Source organism: Sus scrofa, chromosome 6 (genome assembly GCF_000003025.6).
Source record: "Sus scrofa isolate TJ Tabasco breed Duroc chromosome 6, Sscrofa11.1, whole genome shotgun sequence".
Taxonomy (NCBI): Eukaryota; Metazoa; Chordata; class Mammalia; order Artiodactyla; family Suidae; genus Sus; species Sus scrofa.
Genome location: NC_010448.4, coordinates 75214705 through 75223966, shown reverse-complemented (window position 1 = coordinate 75223966; position 9262 = coordinate 75214705).

Genomic DNA, 9262 nt, shown 5'->3' with positions numbered 1-9262 from the left:
GTGGTGAATGGCCGTGCCATGAACCAGCTACGCCTCCTCCTCAAGCTGGGTTCCCAGCCCTGAGTCAGCCCTGTATCCTAAGGTGAGGGATGCAATGGCCCCTCATGTGTTGCCAGGAGTCCTGGGGCCCAGAGAGACACCTCATCCTGTTCCGAGTCCCATCTGGGCAGCCCAGCAGAAGCCCAGCCCAAGGCTAAACCCTCCCCTTCCCCCCAAATCCTTGTAAACCAGAGCCAGTGACCAGGTGGGTGGCCTGCACAAATCACCCCCAGATGCCACAGGCGCCGATTGGCCCTGCTCCCCACCCACGTGCCCTCTCCTCCCCCAAGTAGCTGCTCTTCTGGGGAGCAATGAACCAACCAGCTGCCCCCTTGCAAGCAGGTTTGGGGTGCCGGGGGTTGGGGGGGCTGTGAGGCCGCCTCCCAGCACCGGTCAGGGGACAGCCGCAGCTCAGCCCACATCTCCCTTTCCAGACAGGGAGGGCCCCACCCTGGTGCCCACCCAGATCGCCCTGCCCAGGCCGCCCCCAGCAGGTTGTGTTCCGGCACTGGGCCTGGCGCGGCCTCCAGGGCCTGCCGGTCACGTAGCCAAACTCGTTCCTCCTCTCCACCCCCCAGGCTGCTGAGCACAGCGGTTTCCTGCTGGGGAGAGCACAATGGAGCCTGCCTCGCGGGACCCACCCTGGGGAGGTGCGGCCCAGCCATCTCTCCGATGGCTGTGTGACTGGGGCCAGGGCCCACACCCTCTCTGAGGCTTGGTTTTCCCGGTGAGAAGTGAGTGGGTGAGACAAGGTCACATGGGGTCACTCTCCCATACTGATAACAGCCGACTTTCCTTGAGCACTAAGTGCGTGCCAGGTGCAGCATCCCCAGATCCTCACGACCACCCTGGAAGGCTGTGGCAGAGCTAGGCTAACTCACTTGACCACAGTTGAATCTCCCTTTGTGGTCCAGCATCCTAGAGCTTCTTCCCATCTCCTGCCCAGAGATCTGCTCCCCATCCCCGCCTCCGCCTTGTTAGCCCATTTCTTCCGTCACCTCCTTCTCCCGGGAGGCACCCAGCCCAGGCTGGGGTTGAGAATAAGAGGAGATGCTGTTCCATATTAGACCAGAGGGCCCCTGGCTCAAGGAGGTCCAGGCCTGTGGGCCCCAGCTGAGGGTGGGGAGGAGGGTTAGGGAGTCATAAGAAGAGGGACTGAGGAGTTCCCGTTGTGGCACCGTAGAAACAAATCTGACTAGTATCCATGAGGACGCAAGTTCGATCCCTGGCCTCGCTCAGTGGGTCAGGGATCCGGCATTGCAGTGAGCTGTGGTGTAGGTCGCAGACGTGGCTCAGATCCCGCATGGCTGTGGCTGTGGCATAGGCTGGCAGCTGTAGCTCCAATTTGATCCCTAGCCTGGAAACTTCCATAAGCTGTGGGTGAGGCCATAAAAAGCAAAGGAAAAAAAAAAGAAGAAGAAGAAGAGGAACTGATAGTTGGGGTCGGGCGAGGTCGAGGGGAGAGACTGAGAGGGGAAGATGGCCTGCAGGTGGCCGGGGAGGGAGCCAGCCAGTTTGGGACTGAGAATCATTTGACAAGGCCCCAGCCAGGGGGTTTCTGAGGCTGGGAGCCTGAGGTCCTAGAGTTTGCTCCCGCCTCCCCACCTGACTTCCCCGCTGCCAGAGCGGCACCCCTAGCCTGCACAGCCTCTTAGTCATCTCAACGCAAAGCCTGGGACCCAGGGCCTGCACATGAGCCGGATCCTCTCAGTGGTGGGAAGATGGGAGGTGACTTCACTCTCCACAGTGACACTTCCTCAGGACACAGCCCAGACCCCCCCTGGCTGACTCTGCTGTGGATCAGGGTCTGCACAAGTGCATTTCTGGGAAATCGGGGCCCCCAAGTCGGGGGTGGGTAGGGGTCTTCCTGAGAGCAATGCAGAGGTTTCTGGGTGAGAATCAGAGAGACGGCAGACAGAGCTTTTAGCGAGGAAACCATGGCTCCCCCGGAGGTGGGGGAAGTGGCTACTGTCCCACAGCCATGTCCCCCCTTCTCGGGTTCAACATCCTCAGCCTGGCAGCGCCCCCGATGCCTGCCTCGTCCCCAGCTCTCCAGGATTACAAGGCTGGACCTTGCTGCTGGTCAGCCATGGCCTTCCTCCTGCCCCCTACCAGGCCTGGAAGTGTCACAGCGACTCTACTCGGAAGCTCAGGGTCCCCAAGAGGCCAGGCCTAGACAAAGCCCCAGTGGCCCATCCTTGCCTCCTGCCTCCCGTCTTCACCTCCTGACATGAAGAGTGTGGCTTTCTGAGCTCTCAGACAGATGGGAGCCAGAATCCTGTCACTTGCATCTCCCAGTCTCAGTTTCCTTGTCTACACCACAGTCCTCAAAATCACCCCCACTTCCGAGGCTGGTGATGAGGCCCAAAAGGACAGCGTATGTAAAAGCCTTTACCCAGTGAGCTGCAGAATCCTAAGTTTTTTGTTTTTTTGTTTTTTTTTTTGTCTTTTTGCCTTTTCTAGGGCTGCTCCCACAGCATATGGAGGTTCCCAGGCTAGAGGTCTAATCGGAGCTGTAGCCGCCGGCCTACGCTACAGCCATAGCAACGTGGGATCGAGCCGCGTCTGCAACCTACACCACAACTCACAGCAACGCCGGATCCTCAACCCACTGAGCGAATCCAGGGATAGAACCCGCAACCTCATGGTTCCTAGTCGGATTCGTTAACCACTGCACCACGACGGGAACTCCAGAATTTTTAATTTTTATTTATTTATTTAGTTTGACCACACCCACGCATGCAGAAGTCTCCAGGTCAGGAATCAAACCTGCGCTTCTGCAGGGACCCTAACCGCTGCCATTGGATTCTTTACCCACTGCACCCAGCAGGAACTCCAAGAATTTTTATTTTTTATTTTTTAAAATGTTATTTATTTTTTCTTCTTTAAGGCTATACCTGCAGCATATGGAAGTTTCTGGACCAGAGATCACCACAGCACAAGACCTGATCCAAGTCCCATCTGCCAACTGTGCTGCAGTTTATGGCAGTCGGATCCTTAACTCACTGAGTGAGGCCAGGAATTGAACCCTCATCCTCACAGAGACAACATCGGGTCCTTAACCCATTAAGCCGCAATAGGAACTCTGAAGAATTTGTATTTAGTTTTATTTAGTTAGTTAGTTATTTTGCTTTTTAGGGCCGCACCGGTGGCATACGGAGGTCCCCAGGCTAGGGGTCCGATCGGAGCTACAGCTGTTGGCCTACACCGCAGCCACAGCAACGCCAGAGCCAAGCCGCATCTGCGACCTACACCACGGCTCATGACAACGCCGGATCCTTAGCCCACTGAGCGAGGCCAGGGATTGAACCCACAACCTCGTGGTTCCTGGTCAGATTCGTTTCTGCTGCACCACGACAGGGACGCCAAGAATTTTTACTTGTAGTTGAATTTGTTTGCCATCCCTCTGCGGGTCTTTTCCCTGCCCCCCCACCGCAGCTCGCACTTCTGCACTTATTTCCATGGTTGCCACCTCCTCGGCCTCCAAGGCTGCTGGAAGAATCCCCCGTCATCAGACAGGCCCTGCCCAAGAGCCACATCCTGCCACCCCACCTCGGCCCCCTCCCCGGATTGGCTTCCGCCTTTCCCAGCAGGCCCAGCTGGGCTTCCTCCATCGGAATCCCCAGGCTTGGGGTCATCAAGATTAGGGAATCAGGACCTGGGTGGCAGGGCTGGGGGGAGGGGCCGTGGGCTCTGGAACCAGTGTGTTTCACTAGCTTCCCAGGGGATCCTGACACCCACTGACTTACCTGCTGAAACGGGAACATCTCGCCCCTCGGGGGAGTGCTGGGGCCCTTCTGTCAGCTCCACCCTGACCTGGTCCCTGCCCCCCCTTTGCTGGAGAAAAACACTTTCCCAGAGTGTCGGTTTCTCCCCCCACGCCCATCCCACCCACTTCTAGGGCCAGGAAGGCTGGGCAGGGTTGCGGACACCAGCTGGGCTGTTTCTGGGGGGCTTTCCTTTTTGGCTGGTTTTCTAAACAGGGGGCCAGAGCCGGACCCAGTCCCTCATGGGACTTGGGGGCAGTTATTATAGAAGCTGAGGGGGCATTTATTCTCCTCTCAGAGCCAGGCTGTCTTAAGGAATCCTCAAAGCCCTGTGATGCAGGACCCATGAACCCATCTTACAGAGGAGGAGACTGAGGCTCAGAGAGGCCCAAGGACATGCCCAAGGGCACACAGCTGAGGAGGGGGCTGGGAGGGGGCAACGCAGCAGGGAGTCTATTTAGTGGCCGCCCTGGGTGTCTGGTTACGCCTTCCTCCTCCAAATGGTCTCACTGCCCCCACCTTCCCCAATTTTGTGCCCTTCCTGCAGGCAGTGCCTTTCCCTTCTCCTTCTCCAGGAGGCCCCCTCCTCAGCCCTGTCGCCATCATTCTCCTCCCGCGTGGACACAAACCCCTCGGGCTTCAGCTGCCAATGTCTAAACTGTCCAGTTGTGGTCACAGCAACAACATCTAAGGAACCTGCATGAGGCAGGCCCTCGTCTAAGGTGTTACCCAGGATTCGCTCGGTTAGGTCTCACAATAGCTCTGTGTGGTCGAGGCAATTATTATTATGACGATTATTTTCATTTTTGGCCACCCCACGGTGTATGGAGTTCCCAGGCCAGGGATCAGATATGAGGCATAGTCACAACCCAAGCCATAGCTGCAGCAACACCAGGTCCTTAACCCACTGTGCTGGGCTGGGATGGAACCTGCATCCCAATGCTCCCAAGATGCCACCAATCCCATTGTGCCACGTGGGAACTCCCAAGTGCAATTATTATTCCCCCTTTACAGCTGATGAACAGGAGGCCCAGAGAGGGAAGTAATTGCCTAGAGGTGGCAGAGCCAGGATTCAGGTCCAGGAAGTCCATAGGCCTCACTTCTCCACACCATCCCTCTGGCTATCCAGCCCAGACCTCTGACCTCCTGATCTCCCATGGTCCCCCCTGCTGGGGGGGTCACCATCCCCGCCTGGCTTCACCATGGCACCCATCTCAGCGTTAATGCCTGTTTTCTTCTAGTCCCCACATTGACCCCATCCCTAGATTGGGAGCATCTCGGGTCCCATTCATTTGCAGCCGTGTCTCCACATCTAGCACTGCAGGTGTGGCACATAGCAGGGCCTCAGTGGTCCCTGTTCTAGGAGGGACAAAGGGATGCCTGCTCAGGAGCCGGCCTTGGCTTCTCCACAGTGCCCTCTGCTGGTCATATCAAACACTGCCCTGGGGCCTTCGGACCATCAGTTCAGGCCTGATCCCTCCCCATCACCCTAATAACCCCCTGGGTTTATACAGCTCCTTTCTTCCATGGAGCTCAAAGCACTTTCCCATCTGTGATCTCCCTGGCTTGGGCCCAGCCCCAGCAGTGTGGGAGGGCCCAGCATTTCTCTCCCCACTTTACAGCGACAAACCAAGGCCTGGAGAGGGATGGGGCGAGCCCCAGCGTGCTGCTGGCAGATCCAGAAAGGAGCTTATAGGTCCCTTTCCCCAACCCTCTCGGTTACAGATGAACAAACTGAGGCCCAGAGGGGAACAGACTTGCCCAAATAATTCCTGGGCTAGAACCCGGGTGTCCTAAATACTGTCCAGGGCTTTCCCACGGCATCAAGATCTCTGCCTGCAGCTCAGCAAGGCTTGGCCAAGTCATTAAATATAACGAGCCTCTGTTGTCCCATTTGTAAAAAGAACAGTACTTCCTGCCCTGCCTGCCTCCCTGGGGGATGAGGAGACGGAGGACGTGAGAGAGCTCACGACTGGCCGAGAGGTCCGGTGATGTGAGAATGAGGGCAGTGGCCCAAACTGCAGATTTCAGCAGGACCCTCTCCCCCGCCATAACCACAGCCCAGGAGGAGACTCCAGTCCAGGGCTTCACCTTCAGATGGGTTGGCATGCTGTAGATGCTGCCCGCAGCCTGCCCCCACTGACCTGGCCAGGGTATCAAGGGTGGGAGGTAAGAAGAAATGCTGACCAATCGAACCCTAAATCTCAATTCCTCGAGTTCCCACTGTGGCTCAGCAGGTTAAGAACCTGACATAGCATCCGTGAGGATGCGCATTCAATCCCTGGCTTAGATCAGTGGGTAAAAGATCCAGTGTTGCCACAAGCTGCGGCGAAGTTTGCAGATGTGGCTTGGATTTTTGACTGTGGTGTAGGCAGGCGGCTATGGCTTCAATTTGACCGCTGGCCTGGGAACTTCTATATGCAGCAAGCACAGTCATAGAAAAATAAAATAAATAAATAAATATCAATTCCTGCTCTCGCTATGCCCTTCCTGACACTTTTCACAAGTTGTCATTTATTTATTTCAGTGACTTGTTTGTTTGGGGGTTTTTTTGGGCTGCATCCATGGCATGAGGAAGTCCCCAGACCTGGGATTGAACGCATGCCACAGCAGTGACCTGAGCTGCTTCAGTGATAATACTGGATCCTTAACCCACTGAACCACCAGTGAAGCTCCTCCAGTAACTAGTTAATGTCTGCCTTTTCTGCCAGACTCTAGGCCAGGTGTCAGCAAATTTTTTCTGCCAAGGGTGAGATAGCAAATATTTCCAGCTTTGAGGACCATAGGATTTCTGCTGTAAATACACAACTCTGCAGTTGCAAAGGCAAGCAGCCACAGGCAATAGATAAACAAGCGAGAACGGATATGTTTCAATAAAACTTTATTTACCAAAATAGACCAAGGGCCGGATTTGGCTCACGGACCAGTTTGCTGACCCCTCCTCTAATCTCCAAGACAGCTGAGACCTGTCTGATTACTCTCAACTGTATCCCATTATTTACTCAGACAGCACATTTCAGGTGTTGATTTGAGCAATAGTTGATGAATGAAGATGTAAATGAGGAAGCGAAGTGGGGAAGGCCTCTGTGGCTGAGATATGTGTGCTGTGGACCAAATGAGGGAAAGTGCACAGTCTGTGCAAACGTCCAGGGGCCCGAATGGAGGGGATCCTGCCAGTCCCCGGGAGCTACTCGGCTCCAAATCACCCCCGAGGTCAAGATAGAGGGGGAATGCCTGGAGTTCCAGGGCTGCACCAGCATAATCATGGCTTAGTAACCTCTGAAGTTTACCGGGAGGATTAAACAGGACAGGACCCGTAAGGGTCTCAGCACAGCAGCTGGCATATGGGAAGTTCTCAGCTGCTGTGATTATTACTGGTGACCAGAGCGCAGGCAGGGTTTCGGTGTCCCTCCTCCTCAGCTGGGTACCTTTGTGCAGCGTGCACAATGCACAACCTTGAACCATGGCTGGGTCGGAGATGCCAAGCATCGTGCTTTCTGGGTCAACTGGCCAGGGAGGAAGGAATGAAAGCAGTGAAGAATGACGCTGTCTCAGGCTGCCCTCTAGTGGCCACAAGACACGTGACACAGACAGCTCAGGAAGAGCATCTCAGGTGAGCCTAACCTAGTGCTTCTGCCTTGGTCCTAGCAGGGGACCTCCTCCCTGTAGAGATCCTGAGGTTCAGGAATCAGGGTGACAGCCTCTGGAACTTGAAAAAGGGATCCTGTCATGAAGCAGCTGGGGCAGACATTTTCGAGATGAACTCAGCCTGTTCCTGTTCACTCACCAGGCTGGAAGCTGCCCCGGGGTCTGGGGCTGGTCTCACCTGAGTGACCCCAGTGTCTCCTCCATCAGACTTTGAGCTCCCTGAGGACTCTGTCTCCCCCATAAGACTCTGGTCTCACCCTTCTCTCTCTCTCCCTATCCCAGCTTGTTTCCTGGAGGAGGTAGACTCTGACTAGTCACCCCACTTGGGCTAGAAGCTGGAACTGAGAGTGGGCACATTCTGAGGCCATCCTGTGGCCCTCTTCCTCAGGCTTCCCAGAAAGGCCCCAAACCCTGGCTCTTGGGACCCCCAGGCCAGGCTGGGCTTCCAGAGACCCAGGGAACTGAACTCAGCCATTGTCACCTCCAAGGACACTCCCTCCACCTTCAAGACCAGATCAAGTCCTCCTCTACCCTCTCAAGAGCTCCTGCCTAGAACTTTTCAGGGTTGTGATTCTCAATTTGCCTGGGTCATTATTGGGTTAATGCCAACCCCCGCCCCCATTCTGTTCTCGCTCCCCCAGTGAACAGGAACCTGACTCATTCATATCATAATTTCAGCCCCATACAGTGTTGGGCATATAGTAGGTGCTCAATAAGTATTTGCTGGGTGAACGAGAGGTTGAATCAGACAGTCCTGGCCGTAACCCCTTTCTATGGCCTTATATGTGACCTTGGACAAGGCTCACTTTCTTGCCTTCAGTCAACAAATACTTACTGAGCATCTACTATATATTGTTCTGGGCACAGGAGTTCTGGCTTCCAGTTCTATTTTCTTTCTGCTTATCCAGCTCTGCCTGGGAATGAAAACCAATATTGAGGAGATGTTTGAGGCTGGGAGGAGGGCAACCCCAGCCTGAAGTTTCTTCTCTCCCACTGGACCCCGACATATAAGCCAACTGCCCATGTGTCCCCCAGCCTCCCTGCCTCCAAGCCTTTGTGTACCCAGAGCCCTCCTCCATCTCTGCCTGCCAACATCCCACTCAGCCTTCAAAATTCCATTGCTGGGTCACCCATTGCCTTGAAACCATCCTCATGACCCTTGGCAGAGGCAACTCTGCTCCTACCACACTTGGCTGGCATGGGGATGCGCTGCTGTCCACCCTGACCCGAATTATTGGGGCATGTGGCTCCCCTTGCACCGCACCGTCCCGCCTCCCAGGACTGCCTGGGCAGGGACCGAGTCTGATTCATCACTGTAACGGCTCCCGCTGATTAATCTCTCTCTGATCAAACCCTGCAGCATCTGCTCTCTATGCTCCAGTGCCCACCCCAGGACGAGTGGACTGGTTGAATAGGAGCAAGTGGGGCAGGCCACAGGAGTAGGGGTTCCGGCTGGATCCCCAAAAGCATGGATTCAGAGATTTGAAGGGCACAGCCTGGTCACTCACCCTGGTCCTCTCACCCCCCAGGAGTCTCCGCCTCTCCTCCTCCATGGATGGATGAGGCAAGGAGGGCGCAGGAGGGGAGGATAGTGGAAGGTCACAGGGCAGATGGGCTGTGGGCTGAGCTGGGAAAGGACAGCCTGGCCCCGGGGAAGGACAACCACACATCTTGGAGCTGTCTGGGAATCTGGGAATCGTCTGCTTCAGCAGAATTCCAAGGACTGGGAAGGTGAATGTGGGTGTGCCAGGGGGAGCTGTCCACCCCGGTGTGGCCCGGTCTCAGGCTCGTGCCAGGCCTGCGTTGCC